Below are 26,235 nucleotides of genomic sequence, written 5' to 3'. Positions count from 1 at the left end.
ATAGCATTGGAGCATGAGCCAAGAAGTCTGCCCTCCAAGGTTTCCAAAACCTTCTCAAAGTCTGCCCAAGCAACTCCACCCATGAAGAAGGTCCAAGGAGGCAAGAAAGTTCACCCAAGGTGATGAGTGAGGGTGCCTAACTCCAAAAAGTCTGCCTTGTCAAAGTTGAAGGAAGTTTCTAAGTGTTTGGAGGTCATAGCCATGGTGCAAGGAAGCAAAAAGTCTGCCCTCCTAAGATCATGGATCAAATAAGGTCCACCTTGCAATGAAATATTAAGGTTTCTCAAGTTTCTCAAAGTCCGCCCTATGGGTGAGTCCCAAGCAAAAGCATAATCATGTTCCTCTTGAAGTCCGCCTTGAGGCAAAGTGTCACCAACCCCTCCAAAGCCTGCCCTAAGGTGAGATAAGAAGCAAGTAAAAAGTGCATAAGTCTCACAAAGTCCGCCTAAGGAGATGGTAAGTGGTGTGTGAACATGAGAAAGTCCGCCCTCCTACAAAGACCAAGTGCATAAGGCAAGGAAAGTCTGCCCCATGATGGAGAAAAAGACTCACAAAGTCCGCTATGTGCAAGAAGGAGAGAAGCCATTCAAGTCCACCCTCCTTGGTTCTTGGAGTTAAGAAAGTCTGCCTAACCTGCAGATCTATAGTACTTAACTTCAGCAAAGTCTGCCCTGCTGCAGATGAAAGGTTCAATGATGATAAAGTCCGCCCTGCTACAAATGAAAGGTTCAAAGACGACAAACTCTGCCCTCAAGCAATGAGCCATAAAGATGGATGAAGTCCGCCCAAGGTGGTGAATATAAGATGGTGCCCAACTCTCAAAAAGTCCGCCCTACATCAGCATGAATGGTACCTAAGATGAGTAAAGTCCGCCTAACCTGCAGGTTTATGGTTCCTAAGTCAGAGAAAGTCCGCCCTATGGTTAGGACTTCAAGCGTGTGATGGTTCCCAACCTTCAAAAAAGTTCGCCCAAGGTGATAAATGATGGTTCCCAACACTCAAAAGTCTGCCTTATCTTTGATAAAGGTTGAAATAAGTCCAACAAAGTCTGCCTTGGGGTGTGAAGCAATAACAAGAATGGTGCACGAGTCTCCGCAACCCCGCCCAAAGAGAAGGGTCATGAATGTGGCAAAGCCCACCTTGGAGCTGTTAGGAAAGGTTTTGAAGTCCGCCCTACCTCAAGTGCAAACAAAAACAAACTTCATGAAGTCCGCCCAAGTGAATGAGAATAACATGGTATCAAGGAAGTCTGCCCTTGATCAAGGTTTTGGATGATGGCTGAACGCGATGAATTTCTGGAAAGCTGAACTTTAGATCACATCAATTCATATTTGTGAGGAGTTAGCTTTTTACCCTTCTCCCACGCAACATAAATTGGCAGCTGAAGGCGGGATCGTCGCAGAGAGCACAAATGGAGTTGTAGGCCAAATTCAAAATTGAAGACAAGTCCACGAGCAAGGTTCGTCCAAGCATAAAGATGGCCAAAATTTGGCTAAGTATGGGAAGAGCTATTATGATGAAGGCCTAGAGGAATTCTTCTTCGAATTCAAGGCACTTGAAAGAATCTCAAGGCATCAAGAAAGAAAAGTCCTCAGACTTGATGAGAAGAATTTCAGACTTCTTGAGGAATTTCATCCATACAACTTCTTGAAGGATTTCATCTCCTGAAGAAAGATTAAAGACAAGCTCCCAATCAGAAACAGATGGTGACAAGAAGAAACAAATTTCCATACTTAGATGATTTCTTCGTACAAATTGGAGAATTCAAGGAAGACATCCAACACGCTAAGGTGGCGCCTCGTCATCTTCCAACCAGTCAAATTGTTCCAAGTTAGCATGTCCAGGTTCAATGAACCTGACTTATCTAGAAGCTTCTAGAAGGGCACACTTCACAATGCAACAACCTTTTATTTTGATTGTTGGTTCATATTTAGCAAGAAGGACGAGTGTCCCCAAATGTAATTTTCTCATTGGTCGTGGGGTAGTTAGTTTTGGGAAACCCTAATTAGAGTTTTATCTTTCAATGTGGGCCCTTGATCACTGTTTGATCTCGGTCGTTCATTGTTTTCTGGAAAACTATATAAGGCTACCTCCTCTCATTTGGAGAGTGTGTGAGGTTTTTAATATATTGTTGCGTGAAAGTCATTTTTCAAATAATACATTGCATGTGTGCTTTCTCTTAAGGCTTTGTAATCTCTGTTATTTGAGTGATTAGCATGGTTTCAATTTCCTCAACACATTAGTTAGAAGTTAATTTAGATTTGCTTTCAAGTTATTAAAGTTGAATGAAGGATTTGATAAGTATTAATTAACGGTGTATCTCTGCTCATACTTTTGGTGAATGGATGATTTCCATTTCACTGTGTAAAGTTAGTCTGAGCATATCCCCTGTGTATGCCAAAACTTCGATCATAAGCACAAACCATTGAAGATTGCACCCGCTTTGTGTAGTTGTCCTTAGTGTGGCAAAGCAAAGCGTGGTTTCCTGAGAACACCTAGTTAATACTGTCTCCAAAATTCGTAGGTTTAAATCAGCTTTCTTAACCCTATCCCTTTTTCCCTTTTTTGAAGGTCTAAATCCCAGAAAAACCAAAAAAAAAAAGAGAGAGCCTGAAATTGACAAATTTATCTAAGTCCAAAAGCTTGAAAGACATTTGTAAACGTAAGTCCCGCTTGAGATTTTCAGCATACACTACCCTAGTAGCTATCCCACTAATGTCGCTTGTTCGCACATATAGACCTTGGAATCGCCATATGATAAGCGGTGATTTTTCAGGAGAGGATAGAACACCTTTGGGTACCTTATTCTAATGTTTGGTAGATGATAAAACAGACACCAACAGAACCCACACACCCTAAAACCAACTCCACACAAGAAGACACTCCAAATCTAAAAATCTCTAAATCTGATATACTCCCAGCACGCTGAAAACACACAGACCAGCAACACTAAATCCCACTAAAACACTCACAACTCGCCCAATTCTTAACCAAATGACATGAAACTGAAAGCATATGGTCACTAGGAGGTAGGCGATCAATCCTAAGACAACAAAACATGGCAAACTGACCCCAATAATGTATGCATTCATCCCAAAGCACTCTGCCACATGGTACGGCCAGCTAGGGTACAATTTTGCAAAAATAAAATTCCAAACACCATTTTAGACTCTACAAACTCACAAAATGAATCGCCCAAACCATAAAGAGAAATAGAAGAAATACCCAGAACGAGAAGAATGACACACTAAGATCTGCAATCAAGAATCTACTTCAGCACACTCCACGACCAGCAACAAGAACACTCAGAAATCAACACAAATATTCACCACATTGAGTCCAATCTACTCCTCTGGATGAGAAACAGTCATACATTCAGCTAGGCGCTATCTCTCAAGCACAAAACTGAGGCACTAGGAGGTATGCATTCCTCGAAGTAAGAGTTTGACAAGATTTTGTCAACGCTTCGTTATCAAAGCAATAATGGATACCAAAACAAGAGCCCAGCACTCTTATTTATAGTTTTTTGTCTCCGAATTCAAATTCACATTCCCTCCAAATGGATGCCAAACCCAAATGCACATTCACTTCATATTATTTTGAAATTTACATTTCATTTCTCCCTTTCCCCAAATCAACCTTCACTAAGAGGCAAATATACTTTATATAAATATCAATAAATCATAATGTGGCATCCAAAGGTAATAAAGTGCATTATATTATAAAATCAACTTATTCCTCCTTAGGCATCCAATATGAATAAGTGAAATATATTGCAAAATCAACTTATTTCTCCCTTAGGCATCCATTATGCCTTAGCTAATATTTCACTTAATAAAACATTTTTCCTCAACAAGGAATCGCCCAACATAAGCACTTGTTTACACATTTTTTAAAGATTATAATCTTTAATAAAATATTTTTAAGATGGACGCCCCCCAAAAGCATAAATAACTTAAGTCATTTAATTAATAAATGACTAGGTCCATTTGATCATATAATCAAGCTGAAGAAGTTGAATCCAATTTGCCTGCCAAAAATAGAATTGAATCTCTGGATCATCATTCCAAGCTGGACTGCCATTAATAGCTTGTGCTGCACTGGCTCAAGCCAAAACCCTAAACATAGTACTTACTAAAAATAGTGTCTCCAAACTCCGTTAGGGCACAAATCGGGAAGCAACTGTCACTAAAAATAGTGTGTCCAAATGCAATTTAACCACATATTGAGCAGCTGTCACAAGTTACTAAAAATGGTAAGTCCGAAAAAATCTTCAGATTCGTTTGCATGTCACACCATTGCAAGGCTCTCTGAAAACCCCAAAAAACCCAGAAAAATAAGTTGTCTTCGCCCCCACTTACTAAAAATGTTAAGTTCGGAAAAGTCCTCAAATTCAATTGCATGTCACACCATCGCGAAGCTCTCTGAAAACCCAGAAGGAATCTAGAATCAGAAATGTAAAACTCCAACTTGCAAGCGACCAAAACTACCAAAGCATCCTCTCAGAAAATATGAAACCCTAATTTTGCCTCTGACTGACCAACAGGTCTCAGGATTGGCCAACAAACCCCAAAACAAACTAGAGCGGAAAAGGGGACATTACAGGACCAGAAAGAATTGTCCACACGCTTCCCAAATGTCGGCTAAACATCCTTGATCACAAAAACAATCATCAAAACTACTCCATCAAATCCGCACAACGATCAACTACACATGTCAGCCATACTGCACTGTTCAACTCAAAAACCGATATACCGGATCTTCTAACTTGCACAACAATTATCACCGGAGGCAAAAATCATGGAATAAGGTACTCCATACATCTATCAAGCTTCCGTTAGCTTCGCAACACAAAGTATTCAACTGAAATGAAATACCAATCAAGAAACTATACTCTGCTAGATGCTCTGTTCTAACTTATCGGACTTAACCAAATCTTCACTCTGACTTCCGGTATAAGCAAATCATGCACTGTGGATGGAATCACAGACTTGGGTTGTGTTGTGACCATTTCACACATCGCCCCATTGCAAATGGGGACCCCTGCTTTTTGCTTTTTAGGTGTTTTAGGGTTTTGTCTGTTAGCCTTTGCATTTTGAGTGTCGCCAAGGGGATCACCTGGATAGCAGGTCCTGCTGGAGTGATGTCCTTATCCTGAAATTTGGCTAAGTCTGGAAAGTCCTGATCCTGAAATTTGGCTAAGTCTGGAATATCCTGATCCTGAAATTTGACTAAGTCTGGAAACTGAAAAACCTCCAAAAACTAGATTTTGCAATATAACTCCTGGAGGTTTGAAACCACTCTCAATCATCCTGAAAGTATATATGGAATATAACTTAAAGTATAAGAATTCTTATACTTAAATGTTATATTCCATAAAATTATCCTGACAGAGAGTTCAAAAAGTCAAGTTTCGCTCCTGACCCTCAGAGAGGGCCCACAGCGAAAAATCGCTCCTGACCCTCAGAGAGGGTCCACAGCGAGATTTTGATTTCCTTCGTTTTGCAATGAAAAGAGACCAAGTTTTGATCATGAAGGGGAAATGAAGGACTTTCTCCACCCGCCTGAAGAAGTTTTGACTTGAAATGATGAAGGACCTTGTTGAAAACAGAAAAATCGCTCCTGACCCTCAGAGAGGGCCCACAACGAGAAATCTCATAGGGGTCATTGCTAGCCTTATTTGGTCGATTTGGGATGTCAAAAGCATGGTGAAGGATAGAATGAGCATAATGAGGTATCTAGACTTGATCAAAGATGATAAATTGAAGGAGTTTTGCCCAGGAAAGGAAAAATCGCTCCTAACCCTCAGAGAGGGCCCACAGCGATTTTCTTTGTGTGCACATTTTTGGACCTTTCTTGGACATGAATTTTTATTCATAGCAAGGAACAAGACGATATCTCCCTTGGCAAAGTGATTTTTAGATGAAAAGTGAAACATTTTGGTCCAGGTAGCAAAATCGCTCCTGAACCTCAGAGAGGGTCCACAGCAAGATTTTCAAATATGCATTATTCTTACAAGATCAAAGCGATTTTATGATTGGAAGGGATGAAGGAAAGCATGTTCTATCCGTTGAATATAATTTGGAGGATCAACACAAGAAGAAATCAACCCAAAATGAAAAAGTCGCTCCTGACCCTCACTGAAGGCCCACAGCGAAAAATCGCTCCGGACCCTCAGAGAAGGCCCACAGCGAGAAACCTAAAATGGGAATTTTTCATCCAAGTTTGAGGAAGGCTAAGGTTAGGCATGGGTTTGAAACGATGTTTGAAAAGAACCTTGAAGTCATCCCGATTGATCCTTTTCGCGACATCTTCAGCATTCGGAGACTTTACTCAAGAGAGGATAAGATACTTCAGTATTTTATTCTGTGTTCGCATGTGCATAAAAAACACGTCAATAGAATTGGCGCTAGAAGGAGGGCTTGATTGCAATGAATGCGTAAACAGTTGGACTTCGAAATTTTATCAATTTATGTTTGCAGGAGTTATCCAGAACTTTTTACCCTCCTCCACGCTCAACAGAATTGAAGCAGAAGAAAGGTGAGCGAATACGAACTCTTGAATACAACGAAGATCAGTGGAAAGCCTTTTTCAACGCTCGACGGAAGTGATACAGAGAAGGAAGGTGATCGCTGGATCATCAATTGGACTTGCAAAAACAAGGAAGCAAGCTGGAACCAGTTGTGCTCTCAAGTTGAATCTGAGATATTCAAGATCTCTCTTATTCCAGAAAATCCAAAAAAGTGAAAAATAGAAAATAAAAAAAAAGTGAAAAATAGAAAATCAAAAAAAAAGTGAAAAATAGAAAATCAAAAAAAAATCAAAAAATCAAAAAATCAAAAAAAGGAAAAGATTTCTCAATGGAGCGGCAACAGTTTCACGAGGAGCAACAAGTTAATTTTCCTAAACTTTGGTGGAGATTAGATACACAGCTTTATCCATGCAGATTGTCCGAGTTTGCAAGACCCGGGCAGTGTCGAGTTCACGAGACAGAGGAGCATGATGAAATGCATTGCCTGAAGTACTTATCAAGGATGGAATCGGCAGCGCAGGGAAAAATCTTCTTTTGGGATGTCCTAAGGCCAGAAACAGAAGAAGGCAACTTCAGTGTCCCAGAGACTAAAGATCCACTTCTAAGCTTCTTATGGATGATCGAGAGTCAGCTCATTTTGAACGGTGAAATGCGTTTAGAAAATATATTGCTACCGTTGTGGTGTAGAATTCACAACTCACCTCACTCTGAATTTACTTGCTCAGTATGTGAAATGGCTATCAATCAAGTCAGAAACCAGTTTGGAATACCAACTTTGTCCGAGAAAAAATGTATTGCGAACAAATCTTGGGGTTCACATCTTGCAGTTGAATTCAAGAGAACCTATGAACAAAACATTGCTCCAGCATCTGAATGTGAGAAGGATCAATTGTACGTTGACAATACAAATACACCTGATGATCAATGTATTACAGTGGATAGCCCGCCATGCCTTGCACCTGAAAAGGAATACCATGAAACAAAAGTTGAAGAATCAGTTGAGAATACTCAAACAATAATAAAGGAAGATCCAAGAGTTGAGCAAGCAATTAAAGGAGAAGATGACTTATTCCTTGAGGAATTCTCACTTATGCTACAAAAGGAAATCCTTGAGATTGAATTGCAAGAAGTCTCAAATGGCATTCTTAAAAAGGACAATCAAGAGCTACAAATTATTGTAAGTAAACTCAGATATGAAGAACAATTCAAAGGGACGCTTGAAGATTTCATCACCATCATGATATTTGAAGGGGCGTTGAAAGATCTTATAGAAGAAGTACAAATGGAACCACTACAAAATTTTTTCAAGATAAGCAAGTTACTGTGAGTGATATGATCCATCATCAACTCCGACCTCCTGAGCTTGAGGAAGACGAGACATCACTTGAGATTATCTTTGATCAACTAGAGGAGATGTTTGAGGCTCAATCCATCAAGGAGACTCTCATTTTTGAGGATATGCTCACAAAATTTCATGAAGATGCCTGTTTATGCAAGATATCTCAGTGAAAACAGAGAATGTTGAGCTATTCAAAGGGGCGTTGAGCTTGTTTCAAGAAGAACTTCCTAATCAAGATCAACATGTTGTGGATGCTCGTGGAATAGTTCATCATCAATGGCGACCTCCTGAAGCAGCTGGTGACCTCGCTTCCGACAATACAGTTCCGTCTGAGCCAGAAATATGCCAGGTTGTCTCTTTCCTTAATCCTAGCTTTGAAAGTTATTATGATTTTGATTATGGGGATTTTGGGAAAACAACTTGCATCTGGATTGATCATGGCCCCAATGAATTACCCCAGTTGATCATTTTGAGTGAAAATTTGCCTGAGTATGAGAGATGCATGGTGAGAGTTTGCTTTTCTGTATTTAAGGATGAATTTGCCCGACTGAGAACCATCACGTTTGCCATGCTCCTGTTGTACAACCTGAGAAATCATGTGAAGTCATGTATATATGTCGCTTCCTTGAGTCGTGTCGAGTCTGGGAGTCTTGTATATAGGTTTAGAGTAGGTTTTCTTTTCGCGTTTTAGATTAGTGGTCTTTTGAGCCTTGTTCTTAATTTGCCTTGAGTCATTTGACTCATGATCCTGAATGGCTCGGGTTGTTTAGTTGTTTGCTTTTGGTGTGCGCTTTAGCTTAGTTTGCTTTGGGTCGGTCCATCGGTCGTTTGCTTTAGTTTAGGTGTCTTGAGTAGGAGCCTCCATCTTGTGAGAAAGGTGTTTGTGTTGTTGCTCGCACACTGGCAATATCCTGGATCTTATGTTAGACTCATTTCTTAGATATCTGTTCATGAAGTGCTCAGAATTTGAGGTTGTTCCTCTCCAGCTTTATCATCTGATCAGGACCTGTATTTGACTTGGAAGGGAATCATTTTCTGTATCTTGATGCCGACATCTGTTGATTACTATATCTTCACACATTAATGGACTCCGAGTCATTATGGTTTTTAGGCAAAGCTGTGATTGGTGAAAAATCTAAAATCTGACTTCAGTGCCACCGCAATCCTCAAACCCTAGTAAGCTTCACTGCTTATGAGCCAAAGGAATTGACGGAGTGAAAAAGCAATATCAAAAGGAAAAAATGAGAAAATGAAATACAATGAAATATCAAAATTGGCTAAGGGGAATATGCGAATAACTCCATCGGGGCTATAGACGCCTGGCTGGCAATGGAGCAATGTTCGTGAGCTTGTGGTGATAACCTCGTCGGGACTATGGACGTCTGACTGGCAGCGAGGCTCTATCCAGGTTGCTTTTGAGGTTCAGATAAACTACGTAGCTAATCACAGGGGAACCTGGAGATCATAATTGTCTTGTCGAGAGGAATGAATACACTTGCACACATCTGGGTAATCAAAGACTAAGTGTCTAGATCTGGTCAAAGATTTTCCTTCCACTTTGAGTACATTTTCTAATCTCTTGATGAGCTAGGTTGAATTTTCCGGAGGTTCTAGGTGTCAATTGAGTCTTTATCTCTGAAATGTTTCAGGAACATTTATTCAAGGTGGCGCTAGATGTTGTGACCATTTCACACATCGCCCCATTGCAAATGGGGACCCCTGCTTTTTGCTTTTTAGGGTTTGTCTTTTTAGGTCTTTTAGGGTTTTGTCTTTAAGCCTTTGCATTTTGAGTGTCGCCAAGGGGATCACCTGGATAGCAGGTCCTGCTGGAGTGATGTCCTTATCCTGAAATTTGGCTAAGTCTGGAAAGTCCTGATCCTGAAATTTGGCTAAGTCTGGAATATCCTGATCCTGAAATTTGACTAAGTCTGGAAACTGAAAAACCTCCAAAAACTAGATTTTGCAATATAACTCCTGGAGGTCTGAAACCACTCTCAATCATCCTGAAAGTATATATGGAATATAACTTAAAGTATTCTTATACTTAAATGTTATATTCCATAAAATTATCCTGACAGAGAGTTCAAAAAGTCAAGTTTCGCTCCTAACCCTCAGAGAGGGCCCACAACGAAAAATCGCTCTTGACCCTCAGAGAGGGTCCACAGCGAGATTTTGATTTCCTTCGTTTTGCAATGAAAAGAGACCAAGTTTTGATCATGAAGGGGAAATGAAGGACTTTCTCCGCCCGCCTGAAGAAGTTTTGACTTGAAATGATGAAGGACCTTGTTGAAAACAGAAAAATCGCTCCTGACCCTCAGAGAGGGCCCACAGCGAGAAATCTCATAGGGGTCATTGCTAGCCTTATTTGGTCGATTTGAGATGTCAAAAGCATGGTGAAGGATAGAATGAGCATAATGAGGTATCTAGACTTGATCAAAGATGATAAATTGAAGGAGTTTTGCCCAGGAAAGGAAAAATCGCTCCCGACCCTCAAAGAGGGCCCACAGCGATTTTCTTTGTGTGCACATTTTTGGACCTTTCTTGGACATGAATTTTTATTCATAGCAAAGAACAAGACGATATCTCCCTTGGCAAAGTGATTTTTAGATGAAAAGTGAAACATTTTGGTCTAGGTAGCAAAAATCGCTCCTGACCCTCAGAGAGGGTCCACAGCGAGATTTTCAAATATGCATTATTCTTACAAGATCAAAGTGATTTTATGATTGGAAGGGATGAAGGAAAGCATGTTCTATCCGTTGAATATAATTTGGAGGATCAACACAAGAAGAAATCAACCCAAAATGAAAAAGTCGCTCCTGACCCTCACTAAAGGCCCACAGCGAAAAATCACTCCGGACCCTCAGAGAAGGCCTACAGCGAGAAACCTAAAATGGGAATTTTTCATCCAAGTTTGAGGAAGGCTAAGGTTAGGCATGGGTTTGAAACGATGTTTGAAAAGAACCTTGAAGTCATCCCGATTGATCCTTTTCGCGACATCTTCAGCATTCGGAGACTTTACTCAAGAGAGGATAAGATACTTCGATATTTTATTCTGTGTTCGCATGTGCATAAAAAACACGTCAACAGGTTGCCATCAATGACAACACTGGATGACCTGTGCAATGTCTTTTGCCAACAAACATAAGACATAATTCATTCCAATCCACAAGTCCCATACAAAAATATTTTCTTTTATCTATTATTCATTTGTAAAAGTCAAATGGTTAAACTCTTTATATTCTCCAATGTTTTTTAAGTCTATTTTCACTTCATGGACAAAACATGTGGTTGTGAATAAGGATCCATTGTTAACTAGCAATTTACTTCAAATATTGTATTTGTGCATATTATAGCCTTAGTTGAAACTAGGTTGAGTTATATATTGAACTGTAATATGTTGGAGACATGGAAAGAATTGTTTGTGATGTTCATATTGGTACTTAGCTATTCAAAATGGGCATACACTATACACCTATGTGTGAGACTTCCCATATAACCTTTGTAAGATTGTAATTTTTTTTTGTTGAAGTAATATAAGATGCATTATTGTAGGGATAAAAGAAGAAATACACACATGTATGATATTTGGTCTCCTTTCATCATCTAAGATGCTTTGGTGTTACAACTATTTAACTAAAATCTAGTCCAAGAATCAATGAATCATGCTGAGATCTAATCTGAAATGAATGCATTATGCCTGATTTCACCATCTGCATAATGAGGAAATATCAAATACAATAAGGGGGAGTTCTGCAGATGAATGTAAACTAAAGTGCTTTCCTTTGTGGTAAGCCACTCCTAGGCACTAAGGCTTGATGTTATTTCCACATTGTTATGGAAATGGGGTGAGTCACATAGATAACTATCTTCTTGTATCAATGGAACAATGATGACTAATTAACATTAAAATTTAGAGGAGTTTCTCCACATACCACATTGTTCCCCTAGATGATCCATTGGAACCTCCTATATGTATGCAATGTTAGACTTGTAGTTAGGTTGCTGAGCAACTATAAATTTATCATCTCTGATTAAACTTTTCCATGGACCACCTATTTGCTGCTGCAGTGCTCTACTGCTAAGCTACCAATCCACTTGGTGACTGGTCCATCTTTGGCTCGAGCGTGACTAATTATCCAATGCCTCCCTTTAGCTATACAAGTGCTTAAGGCTCCTAGCCCAATCGAGCTCTACTAACATGGTTTTCATATCAAGTTAAACTTTTTCATAGACTAGCTAGGATTTGAACCTAGGACCACTTAGTTGCTGGGGTGCTCTACCACCAAGCTCTCGGTCCACTTGGTGACAGGTCCATTTTTGGTTCAAGTGTGGCTCATTTTCCAACGCTTTCATCATCTAAGACACTTTAGTGTTACAATTAATTAAGTAAAATCTAGCCCAAGGATCAATTAATTATGCTGAAATCTAATTTGAAACAAATTCATTATGCTCGATTTCACCTTCTACATAATGAGGAAATACCAAATACGATGAGGAGGAGTTCTGCAGATGAGTATAAACTAAAATGCTTTCCTTGGTGGTACAATGTCCTAGCCATTAAGGTTGATGTTATTTCCATATTTTTATGGCAATCGGTGAGTCACATGAGAAATATCTTTTCATATCAATGGGACAATGATGACCATTTAATATTTAAATTTAAAGAGATTTCACCATAGACCATATTGTTTCTCAGTCCCATATACAAAGTTAATGGAACCTACTATACATATGCAATGTTAGACTTATAGTAGATCGTTGAGAAAATATGAATTTATCATCTCTTTAGTTTTTTTCAAGTTTCAAGAAGTGATTCATAATAGAATTTGAGTTACGAAAAGTTATTCATGGCATAAAGTGATAGGTGGAGAGCATGTCACAAGATCATTATTATAATCATGTATAGGTATTTAGGTCATCCTAGGAGTTTTTCTTAAGTATCTAAGTTGGCTTGGGTGGTATCCAAGGCATAAGTATGGTATATATAAGAGGTATAGGTTAATTGTTAGCATCATATTGAGTATTGAGTTCTTGTTGAAGATTATTGGAGGTATCCCCTCGAAGTGGCATATTATTATCAAGTATTTTCAACATATTTCATGTTATATTCTCTCTTGTGCAATTTTATTCATTACAAGTGGTATTGGAGCACAATAGAAGAATATAATAGTAAGTGTGTTGCAAGTATTTGATAATAATATGCCACTTCAAGGAGAAAACCTCCTAATTATTGTTGTGAAGAACCAACCTCCCAAAAAAAATCCAATAACTTCACTGATTTATGGTCTTGGAGATGAATTTGGTGCGAACCAGAAATCTTGCAATAAATCACTTGTTCCCACTCCAATTTCTTTGAAATCTGGACTGTAGATGCTACAATTTGTCCTTGAAAAACCCTCTAAATATCAAGTAAAAAATTTGCCAAAATATAAGAGATATGTGCTTCCCAAAATGAATTTGGTGGAAACCTCGATTATGCAATAAATCACCTAATTCTTCTCCTATGTCCCTAAAATTTGGACTTTAGAAGCTTAAATGTGTCCTTTAAAAACCCTCCAAAATCAAGAAATAATTCACCAAAATCGAAGATATATGTGCTTCCCAAAATGAGTTTGGACAAACCCTAACTCCGCAATAAATCACTTGATTCTATTCCAATTTATTTGAAATTTGGACTTTATATGCCTCAATATGTCCTTGAAAAACCCTCCAAAAACAAGAAAAAGTTCACCACAATCTAACAGGTATGTGCTTCCCAAGATGAATTTGGTGGAAACCCTAATTATACAATAAATTGCTTAATTTTGCTCTAATTTCTCATAAATTTGGACTACAGATGCCTTAATATGTCCTTATAAAATATAAACCCTCCAAAATTTAAGAGACAATTCTTCAAAATCTGAGAGGTATGCACTTCCCAATATGAATTTAGTGGAAACCTTAATTTTGCAATAAATTGCTTAATTCTGCTCTAATTTTTCTGAAATTTGGACTTTAGAGGCTTCAGTATGTCCTGGATAAATTACAAAAATCAAGAATTTGTTTGGCAAAATCATAAAGATATGCACTTCCCAAAGTGACCTCCAAAATTGAAAAAATGCCAAGCCTTCACGGTGCCAAGATCATGCTTTGATACCACTTGTATTGAAACAACTTGCACAAGAGAAGAATATAATAGTAAATAAGTTGCAAATACTTGATGTATACCACTTTGAACTTGGGGCAACCTAATAATCCATTTCGAGGTGGGTACCTCCAATGGTCTTCAATGAGAAACAATACTCCACATGATGATAATAACTAACCTATACCTCATATATATGTCATACTAGATGGTAGCCTTTATCACAGTTAGATCGCAGCCCTTAGACTTAGGCTATGGAATAAAATGCATGGCTCTCTGTAGGTTCAAAATAAGAAGGCAAAGGGGGGCTTCATCCCTCAAGATCGTTTCTTAGCAAAGGATGATTTGATTTATGCCCTAATGCTTGGTCTTCTTTTTCTTGCTCTACAATATATGTCAAGACTAATTCATCTAGAAGGCCTTTATCATTTGCATCTGGACAAAATTTGATGCCTTGTCTAGGGATCTTGCACAATGGTCTTTCCTTCAATCGTATGAGTTCAAATATCTAGCTTTACAATGACCACAAATCTAAACATAACCTCAACCATCTGGAAGTTGTTGTCCCATTTCAACATATTTCCAAAGGAGAGAGTATGGGTCTGTTTTTAAGCGGGCTTGGTTCACAAAGCTAGAAATGGTTACTATTGTAATACCTAAGACACCAAGTTCTATAAACAACACATTTGAATAATTGAAAAAAATGAAATTGGAAAATAAAAATATATAAAAAAACAACTTAATTGTTAATTCATTTTTAAGAAAAAGCATGTTTATAGATACCTAGAAAAATGAAAACAAACCAAAAGCTTCAAGACAAAAACAAGAGAGTTAATTTGTTAAAAAAAATCTAGGGAAAAAGGAATCAAAAATTTTAAAAACCTACCTCTTATGAAGAAATATTCCTCTATGATCTCATTGACAATAAAATGAACACTTGCAAATTTGTAGGAATAGCACAACAACCAGCTTGGAGCATTCAAGGATCAATCTTCAACTCTATTCGTGCAATAGCAAGCAAGAAAATAAGTTCGATAATAAAGGAAAATATTTTTGTTTTCATTGACAATATGAAAAATGAGTTGGTTTTGCCTTTTAGATGTTTTGTTTGCCATAGTTTAGGATTAGGGGAGTGAATATACCTTTTTGGAGTTAAAAACAGTCAACAAAATTAAAAAAATTAAAAAAAGTGCCAAATTTGGTAGATTGGTGCATTTGAGGGCGAAATACGTCCTAGATTCAACTAGGTCTGGCCAAGCCGAACCCATAGTCTGTTGGCGGAACCCTCTTTGGACCCACAAGGAACCGTACTCAGACCCAAACTGGGTTCGAATCAAACTGGAGCCGGAGGTCTTTGAGCAGCAGATAGGTAACATAGAAATATAACAAATGGGTCTCCGAAATATTAACATTAATAGTAGTTAATGTAGGCTCAATAAGATCTACATTATCATTAGAAGAATGATGAAAAATAATATCACCATTATGAGTAGTTGCATTTTTATCATAAATAATCGATTGAACTCTTTTAAAGATTTGATTAATAGATCAATCTTGAATATCCATTGTAATGATCTATCCAACCAAAATTCATCGGATAACCACGTTTGGTAGAATGAGTATCCAAACCACATAATGTACAAGGGTGTAGATCAAAGCAATTACTAGACAGATTTGGGTTAAAGTGGGAACAAATTTGGACATTATTGGACTTCATACATATTGCTTTGTGTTGCTTAAATTTTTGAACTGCACAAGTATAACCAGCAGGTAAAGACTCAACATGACATTTATTCACATGCCCCACTGATACAAATTTTATGGGCGTATAACAGAACCCTTATAACCAAGACCACATTTTCCCTTATTTGGTTTATGAGATTCCCAAACTCCCACAATGTGTTTGCATGATGTAACTAATTTTGACTGAATGGGTTTATGCTTTTGTAACTTTGGTTGGTGGTACTTTTGGGTCACAGGTTTAGACAGAACACCTTTCTTGAAGGACATTTTAGTTTTACTTGCCTGTTTTGTTGAAATGCTAGAAGAAGGTACATTCTGCTTAACATTTTTTGTTGTGTGTTTTCTAATTGATCTTGTAACCTTTCTATCTCTCTTTGTAGAAAAATACATAGAACACAAAATTGTATAAAGATAGGCGAAAATTACCTCCAACACTCAGATATTTGATTAGTTTTTTCTAAGTTGTCAATCTTAATCTATAAAAATAAAATTCCATTTTTATACAAAGTAGATCCCATGATGTAGGCCCAATCAATAATACTCAAAAAAATCCTCATGAACGCTTATTTCTTCTTATCACACAGAAACCACCTTCTAACTACAAATCAACACCTTATGTCTTCTCATCACTAATAAATGATCAAAAGAAAAAAAAATAGAAAGAATATCCACAAACAGATCCTTTAAACAGAGGCTGCATTGTCCAGTAATTTGAAAGATTATTTCTTTTCACACAAGATCTAATGATCTGTAAATATAGAGAATACAGTGTCTATGGCCACATCCACAGTTGCAACGGATATTGGGCTATGGATTCTTTAACAAAATAGATATACCCTTCAAGAAAAAACAATGACTATTCCCATATCATTTATGCTATGATGTATGGCAATTGAAAAAAAAAAGGATTCCTCTATCCTGCATCTGCAATAGCAGCAATAATAAAAGGAAAATCTGGTAGCAACTTTAGATGCATATGCAGAAATTAGTGGTGCCCTTACGTTCTCACGCATGCTGGAAGTCTTCCTTGATTTTTATCCAGGCAAGTTCTCCCTTCTGCATTTTTATTTTCAACACTTCGATTTTGGATGCTGCCCCTGGACTTGCTCCAAATCTTCTGTCATCCTTGACTACCTTTCATGTTCCCCATGGCTCTGATATCACTGTTAGGCCCAGGAAGGGCAGAGTAGAATATATTATTATTGCATATCAAAAAATACATTCTGAAGAAATGTTTACATCTTTATTTTATGGGCAGAAGAACAGTTTAACTGAACTATCTGATCTGGAAAATATATTACAAATGTGTTAACCCCTAATGATTAACACATTAACAAGTCGGTTTGTGTGGAAAGATATATATTATATACTTATGACGCAGATAAAAAGAAAATGGGGAGTTTAATCATGGCATGTGGCACAAGTTAACCCAACATATTAGCAAAAGACAATGGATTATTGGGGTTTAAAGAAAAATGGGAATAGAAGAAAAGAATTGAAAACCAGAAAATGAACGGAAGAGAATTAAATAAATTGGGGGTCACTAAGCAATGAAGCAAGAGATTCTCTCTCATAAACAACACACGAACAATAGGAAAAGGGTGTGGTATATGATGCTTGCACAGAATTAAGAGTAACATCCAAAAATGATATAGTAGTTAGAGAAGGAAGTTACATGGCCACTATAAGCTCAATTATTGTTTAGTGTATTTGGGAACTTCAATATCGTGATGAACATTATAACACAATGTAAAAAGGCCTTCCTAATTAGTACAAAAAAATTCAGCTGCTGACCAATAGCAGGTGCTTTTACTGTAAGACAACATAGGGTGGCCTCCAACATTACAAGTTTATATGCTTGAACGTGATGCTCGAGTCTAACATCGTTGATGGAATTAGAAGATGATTGGCTCTGGTAAATTTTATTGTGTATCATTTAATTGACATCATAATTTGTAATTTGAGGCTTAAGTATTTATGCATGTTTTGATGTTCTATATGAGGACGATGTTGTGTGATTAGTAAATCTGCCAAACTGCGAAGGTCAAGATTGAATTTGAATGCTACATCTATGTGTTCTTCAATTTTTTTGATCTCCATCTTTGATATTGGATATTATGTAGCATACGTGTTTTGATTGTCACGAGTTATTATGAGTACCATAAGATTTGGTTCTATATTATATTCATATTGTACACTTAAATTTGATCCTTTGAATTTTTAACAAGTTTGATCCTTAGAATTTTGATCTTTAATTCATTTTGTTTTGAGGACGGTATATCATTAGTGTAGTGCTTCTTCAATGTTGTTGTCATTTGTAATTTGTGACTGTTTAGAGATTCCATGCCAGTGAGACATGTCATTCATCTAATAGAGGCCCAGGTCCAGTTATTTTAGTCCTTCAAGAAAGTGTTTAGTGCTTCCATTCCATATATAGGCCCCGAATGGTTAAAGCATTTGTGTTTCGTGAGCCAGTTTTTGCGTTTTTGTCTTGGCCCTTCTCTCGGATTTTCTCATCCTGCTTCATCTTCGACTATATCAATGTAAACTTGCTTCAATGACTTCTTTGTTTTGATCATGCTTGAATTGACAACTTAGTACATTCTCAAATATCTAGCGTTCTTAGTTTGTTGAATGTGTCATCCACATAATACATTACAGAAGTACTTTTGCCCAAATGTGTGCAGAGGCTTGTTGGTAAACGTTTGCGGGTTATAGTCAAGATTCAGGCATTTACCCTGGCATTGAATTATGATATTGTTATCACAAAAGATTGCACCCTTGCTAAGCTATCAACTCAGCAACCTTGTGAATGTAATGTCCCCGTCAAATTAGACTTATAATAAAACGAACTCTCTTTATATTATATCATTTGATGGCGTGATATATTATAATAATGGTTCTTTTCAATAAAGTTTAACATTCAATATTAGTTTGCTCAACTATTATCTAATGTTAAACTGCGGGAGTTGGTTCCTTACGAGAATCTCCCTATTTGTATCCTTTAAATAAGATGGCCAAGACAGCGGAAAGGGAAGGGTGAAGAATACAAAACGGTGAAGACCAATCATCTATCCACGGAATAGCAACACGATCAGAATAATTCCTTTCGCCAGCTTCATTTGGCCTATTGGAACTACGTAAGGTGGTCCGTGCAGAATAAACCAGTGGCGTGTATACAGCATGTGATACGTATGAGCCCAACGGAGTTGAAAAAGGTTTAACTCGAATACCATTCTGGATTGGTGAGAAAGGTGTACAGATCGCGAGCGTGTCCAAGACGTCACGCAACTTCTTTCCATCTCTGAAACCCGACTACGGGTGTGAGCTTGATGGACCGGCACTTCCAAACCAGCGCGTTCCATGTAGCAACCCGATATCGGGTGTGAACGTGTGGCGTCTTTCCTTTGGTTTCGTAGGAGCCATAAGGCTGGCGTTCCCAAAACGTGCCCTACAAACGCAGATAGCCCCCACAGAAGTCATGGTAATCGTGAGGGAAGCAGGTGAATATTCACCGATGTGCGGTAATGGTATTGCATCTACATTGTATACAAAGCAGGGCGGGAATGTGTAATACTCCTAGCGAATGAAGATCTACAGTTAGTCATCGGCCAACAAAGTACAGTTAGCTATCAGCCACGGGAATAGGAATATACAACTCCAGTAAACTTCAGGTGCATGGTATGAAGCCTCTTTGAATGTGAATAAGATTAAATAATAAATGCTATGTTCTCCTGAAAGTTAATTTGAACTTAAATAAATTAGTTTGTTCATAGACAATTTACTGTTTAAACTGGGCAAACACTTCTATCTGCAAACAGTCATAATGAGGGATTTTACAGTGAAACATGGAAACAACCCCGAAGTGTGGGACCTTGCGCAAGGGGTTGAATCTCTGGAGAAGGCCAGCTTCCTTCTTCAATTAGGTGCAGGTGTTGAACCAACTCAACACTTTAAAACTAATTCCTAAGCCTACCTAAACAACTTGCAAAGGTAAAGGGCAGAGAGAATGCTGGAAATAGAGGGAGGTGATGCACCAAGAAGAGATCGTTCCTCTCCCCACCGAGATGACACAAAGAATTAACTGAAAACACCCAGGAGATGCACAAAATTCAGTTGCATGAGTGACTCCAATGCGTGTATGGAGGTTAGAGTTCGCTAAGTGTCAAGAGGGGAGAAGGATTCCCACAAGTCACACTTAGAAAACAAGTTAACACAGCATATATGGAGAGAAAAGCCACAAGACATACACCTATAATGAAGGTAAGAAAACATACACAGCATACATAGGTTGAAAGAAGGCAAGAATGGTAGTTTCAATTCATTCAAAGGCCAAAGGCCAAACTTACAGTTGCAGAAATGCAAAAAATAATTACAAGTCTTCAAGAGAAGAGAAGAGCATGGGAAAGCTCAAGGCAGCAAGGAGAGAACCCTTTACAATGAGGCTTAACAGCCTTTATATAGAACAATGGTTACAAGGGCGATCATGACCCCTACATGTCAGTCTGGAAGTGCAGGGAAGTGCGTGCACTTGACTTGTACATGCAAGCAACCTAGCCATACCCACAAGGGGCAATTCTGAGAGGTGGATTGACTAACCTTCCAAAGTCAGACATGACATAAGTCACCAAGCATGGCCCCGTACCTCCCTTGATGGAAATACTGCCAAAAACATTTAGTGCGCCCTTGTGGCTCTACAAAAGAAAGTGCACAAGTCACCAAAACTGTCGGAGCATTAAAAGCCTCGAGTGTCGATCACGCCATCCAGAAGTGTCGCCAGTCGGAAGGAAGTCCGGAGACTTCGGAAACTCGGACTCCCGAAGTGAGGAAGACAAGGGAAGGAGCAAGGAACTTCGAAAGGCTAAGGAAAGAATTTCGGAACCTCGGGGTTCCGGAGTTCCGAGATAGGAGAAAGGAGAGCAGCAAAGAACTTCGGAACCTCGGGGTTCCGGAGAACTTCAAAAGGCTAAGGAAAGAACTTTGGAACCTCAAGGTTTCGGAGTTCCGGGAAAGAGAGAGGAAGAGAAGGAAAGGAACTTCGGAACCTCAAGGTTCCGGAGTTCCGGAGAGAAGGGGAAGCAAGGAAGAGAACTTCGGAACCTCGAGGTTCCAGAGTTCCGAAGAAAAGAAGGAAGAAAGGCTAGGAGGGAACTTCGGAACCTCGGGGTTCCGGGGAAGGCAAGGGAAGGGAACTTCGGAACCTCGGGGTCCCAGAGTTCCGGAAAACTAAGGAACCTTGGTTCCGGAGTTCCGGGAAAGGGAGAAAAAAAGAAGGAACTTCGGAACCTCGGGGTTCCGGAGTTCCGAGGAGAAGAAGAGAAAAGGGAAAGAAGGAGAGGAACCTCAGAAGCTCGGGGTTCCAAATTTCCGGGGAGAAGAAAAAGATAGCAAGGGAAGGAACTTTGGAACCTCGGGGTTCTGGAGTTCCGAGAGAAGGCAAAGAGAAGGAACCTTGGGGTTCCGGAGTTCCGGAGAGAAGAAATAGGAGAGGCCAAGGGAGGAACTTCGGAACCTCAGGGTTTTGGAGTTCTGGGAAAGGAAGAAAAGGCCAAGGGAGAAACTTCCTCCGGACAAGGCAACACTTCACACTTCATGATTCCTCTACTTTTCTCTTTGATCAACTGGGGCAGCGCTGGTCCATGGAACATATCTCTGATCGGTTCTCACTGATGGACCAAGGGTGTCATAAAATGACAACATTTTTGGCGATTTTTGCGGGATGCTTGCCTGCTAAGCATGAAGTCTAGAAGCCTTAAGCATCCATTGGGCACTGAGTCATAACTGCAAGAAAGAAGAAAACTCTCTCCTCTGTAACCTGCAAAGGATCAAGATCAGCCAATCTGAAGGGGAACAGCCTGTGCTCGTGCACTTCTTGGAAAACAAGAAACCTAACTAATATTTACATTGTTACAATGAGAGCCAACTGATGCTTTTGCCTCTGTCAAAGAGGAACCTTTTGAAGGAGCTGATCCCCCTCATACCATTGTTACATTCACCATCTAGCTGCAATGGTTGAAATCTCTTGTATGCATGCATTAGATCACACATACTACTCATGTGGTGAAAGAACACTTCGCCATTCACCTTGCCACCATAGGGAAGCCATAGAAAATAGCCACCTGAGACATCCAGGGATGCATGAAGCATACACATAGTAGCAAGGGGGAAGTTTTTTAGGAGTCGGCTAGCATCAAAAGAACTACTCCTTGCAAAAGAGAAGGCATCTCTATTATACAAGTGGGCATCATTTTTTTCAAAATAGCCAGCCTCCACTTGACACGAGTGGAAACCAAAAGAAAAGGCCTCGAACTCACATGGTGATGAAAAGTATACCATATCTCTGTCTTGGCCAGCACAAGGGGGCTCTTCAGACACATCAAATTGGAAACTTTGAAGCTCAGGTATACTGTCAAGTTGAGCAACCCAAAGACTGTCTGCATGACCAACATGTTATTGCTCAACATCATCAAACTTGGTATGTTGGTTCCAAGTGAAACATTCAAGCTCAGGCACATCATCCCTAATGCCAAAAGAAGCATCTTCACCTTGAATGAAGACCTCATATTCAACATCATCACTTTCAGGGACAGGGGAGAACCAACATACATCATAATCACATGTGCTGATATCCAACTCATCAGCACAAATCTCAGGTTTATGAGACACCTCAAAAGAAGAACTAAAATCTTTAGATTGTCTCTTTGTTTTTGTTTCCTCCTCCTGGCAACATAATGCAACAATCTCAGGTTCATGGCACGATCCATCCGCCATGCAATCTGCAGCAAAACCAATACCCCCTGTGCCTTCCTCAAGACTAGCATGTTGCTCCAGAGCTACCACCGGGGGAGGTGTAGACATATCCTTCTCATGATCAATAAAGAAAGGAAGATTAATGAGAGGACAGCGTCCTCCTCTTTACCTTCACACTCCTCATGTTCAATGACTTGCTGCTGCAACTGATTGTTCTCAATATCCTCTTGTAGCATTGCCGATTCCTTCTCCTTTAAAGCATATGAAGACTTCCCAATGGCTGATTGAACCCCTTCATCATGATGAGGATGGGAACCATCCGTCCTCCATAGAACAGGTCCTCCCTTAAAAAGGGAGATAACATCAGGAAAGGGCCTAGGTGGTGGTGTGTTTTGCAAAAGGCATTGAGGAGAAGGCTCTTGTATAACAACAGTTGGAGCTCCCTTGAAACTTGGAATTTTAAAACTAAGGGGTTTAGTTGAAGGCTTGGGAGGTCTCCCCTGCCTGAAGCTTGGGATTTCAAACTTCGGAACCCTAGGAGCAGAAACCTCCTCCTGTATGAGCCGCATCTCTATGGCTGCTAGGTGCTCAATTTTTTTCTTCCTAGCAGAGGCAAGCTGCCTTGCAAGGAACTCCCTATGTTGTCTTTGGGCTCCCATCTGTTGTTGTTGAAGTTGAGCCTAATAAGCAAGTTGATCCTACTGTAAATCTCACTCCTGTTGTCTCTTCAACTCCTCCAGCTGCTTGGTGAAATCAAGCAACACACTTTTGATTTCTGCAATTTGCCTTTTTTCGTCATCTTGGGGCTGGTTGGGCTGCCAAGAAGGTTGAGGAGGGGTGGGTGAGTGGCAAGCATTAGGAAAGTACCCACCTACTGCTGAAGTGAAGTTATTTGGCATGAAACTAGGAGCAGTCCTAGTTCGGCCCTATTGGTAATGAGGGGAAAAATGGTTGGCATTCTCATAGAATGGGGGTGAATAGAAGTTACACCCATGATATGAACTCATTTTAAAGCATTTGAAAGAGATGGAGCTTTTTTTAACAAAATGCTTAAAAGAGCAGATGAACTCTCTAAACCAGAGACTGATAACATACCACAGATCCCCCAAATGATTTCAAAGTTTGCCAGGTGCTTGAAAGATGTTGCCTCCAAAAGCTTGATGAATTGAAGAACACACCGAACCTTTAGTTGGCTTAGGCTTAGGACTGTATGACTTCGAAACCTCGGGGTTCCAGAGTTGAGGACTTAGGCACTTCGGAACCTGGGGGTTCCGGCGTTCCGGACTTGCGAACTTCGGAACCTGGGGGTTCCGGGGTCTCAGAGTCAGGAACTAGTCACAAACAGAAACTGGGCTTGTTGAGAAGAGTCGCCAAGTGCCTCTAAAGGCTAAGACACTAGGAACAACACTAAATCCTTAACATGTATGTCGAAATTGTGTCCCACTGGGCGTGCCAAAAACTGTTATCACAAAAGCTTACACCCTTGCTAAGCTATCAACTCAGCAACCTAGTGAAACATGGAAACAACCCCGAAGTGTGGGACCTTGCACAAGGGATTGAATCTTCGAAGAAGTTCGGCTTCCTTCAATTAGGTGCAGGTGTTGAACCAACTCAACACTTTAAAACTAATTCTTAAGCCTACCTAAACAACTTGCAGAGGTAAAGGGCAGAGAGAATGTTGGAAATAGAAGGAGGTGATGCACCAAGAAGAGATTGTTCCTCTCCCCACCGAGATGAGACAAAGAATTAACTGAAAACACCTAGGAGATGCACAAAATTCAGTTGCATCAGTGACTCCAATGCATGTATGGAGGTTAGAATTCGCCGTGTCAAGAGGGGAGAAGGATTCCCACAAATCACACTCAGAAAACAAGTTAACACAAGATATATGGAGAGAAAAGCCACAAGACATACACCTATAATGAAGGTAAGAAAACATACACAGCATACATAGGTTGAAAGAAGGCAAGAACGGTAGTTTCAATTCATTCAAAGGCCAAAGGCCAAACTTACAGTTGCAGAAATGCAAAAAATAATTACAAGTCTTCAAGAGAAGAGAAGAGCATAGGAAAGCTCAAGGCAGCAGGGAGAGAACCCTTTACAATGAGGCTTAATAGCCTTTATATAGAAAAATGGTTACAAGGGTGATCGTGACCCCTGCATGTCAGTCTAGAAGTGCAGGGAAGTGCGTGCACTTGACTTGTACATGCAAGCAACCTAGCCATACCCACAAGGGGCAATTCTGAGAAGGTGGATTGACTAACCTTCCAAAGTCAGACATGACATAAGTCACCAAGCATGGCCCCGTACCTCCCTTGATTGAAATCCTGCCAAAAACATTTAATGCACCCATGTGGCTCCTCAAAAGAAAGTGCACAAGTCACCAAAACTGTCAGAGTATTAAAAGCCTTGAGTGTCGATCACGCCATCCGGAAGTGTCGCCAGTCAGAAGGAAGTCCGGAGACTTTGGAAACTCGGACTCCCGAAGTGAGGAAGACAAGGGAAGGAACAAGGAACTTCGAAAGGCTAAGTTCTGGGATAGGAGAAAGGAGAGCAGCAAGGAACTTCGGAACCTCGGGGTTCCGGAGTTCCGGAGAACTTCAAAAGGCTAAGGAAAGAACTTCGGAACCTCGGGGTTCCAGAGTTTCGGGAAAGAGAGAGGAAGGGAAGGAAAGGAACTTTGGAACCTCGGGGTTCCGAAATTCCAGAGGAACTAGAGAGAAAAGGCAAAGAGGGAAGGAACTTCGGAACCTCGGGGTTCTAGAGTTCCGGAGAGAAGGAGAAGCAAGGAAGAGAACTTCAGAACCTCGGGGTTCTGGAGTTCTGAAGAAAAGAAGGAAGAAAGGCTAGGAGGGAACTTCGAAACCTCGGGGTTCCGGAGTTCCGGGGAAGGCAAGGGAAGGGAACTTCGGAACCTCAGGGTCCCGGAGTTCTGGAAAACTGCGCAAAGGAACCTCAGAACCTCGGGGTTCCGAGAAAGGGAGAAAAAAAGAAGGAACTTCAAAACCTCGGGGTTCTGTAGTTCCAGGGAGAAGAAGAAAAAAGGGAAAGAAGGAGAAGAACCTCAGATGCTCGAGGTTCCGAAGTTTCGGGGAGAAGAAAAAGGCAGCAAGGGAAGGAACTTCGGAACCTCGGGGTTCCGGAGTTCCGAGAGAAGGCAAAGAGAAGGAACCTTTGAACCTCGGGGTTCCGGAGTTCCGGAGAGAAGAAACGGGAGAGGCCAAGGGAGGAACTTCGGAACCTCAGGGTTCCAGAGTTCCGAGAAAAGAAGAAAAGGCCAAGGGAGGAACTTCCTCTGGACAAGGCAACACTTCACACTTCACACTTCATGATTCCTCTGCTTTTCTCCTTGATCAACTGGGGCAGCGCTGGTCCATGGAACATATCTCTGATCGGTTGTCACTGATGGACCAAGGGTGTCATAAAATGACAACAGATATGTTAAGTCATAGTTTGGTAGGAGTAGCTTTATTCCCATAAAATTTTCTTGTGGTATCCTGTTGTGGATAAAATGCCTCACATTGAACTCGAAATTGCAAGTACACATCATCTAAGTTTTTCATTAAGGCATTTGTCCAGTCTATGAACCAATTTATCGCTTTGATCATTGAGTGCCATGGAAAAACACCTTATGGGAGTGTTTCCTAAAATCAGGTCTCTTTTTTTCTAATAACACTTTAAATACTAGAAGGCACGATAAATTCAAAGTGCAATTCCTCTTTTTGTGTATGCATGTTGAAGTAATAT

The 26,235-nt window shown here is 39.9% G+C and overlaps 1 protein-coding gene across 3 annotated transcripts in view; it reads left to right on the top strand.

Moving 5' to 3' along the window:
• LOC131076199 (fibrillin protein 5 homolog) overlaps positions 1–26,235 on the top strand; it is a 51,780-nt gene that overhangs the window by 23,493 nt on the left and 2,052 nt on the right. The window lies entirely within an intron of this gene.

Source organism: Cryptomeria japonica, chromosome 3 (assembly GCF_030272615.1).
Source record: "Cryptomeria japonica chromosome 3, Sugi_1.0, whole genome shotgun sequence".
In the NCBI taxonomy this organism is placed as follows: domain Eukaryota; kingdom Viridiplantae; phylum Streptophyta; class Pinopsida; order Cupressales; family Cupressaceae; genus Cryptomeria; species Cryptomeria japonica.
The sequence above is the reverse complement of the archived record's forward strand: the minus strand, read 5'-3'. Positions and strand labels throughout refer to the sequence as shown.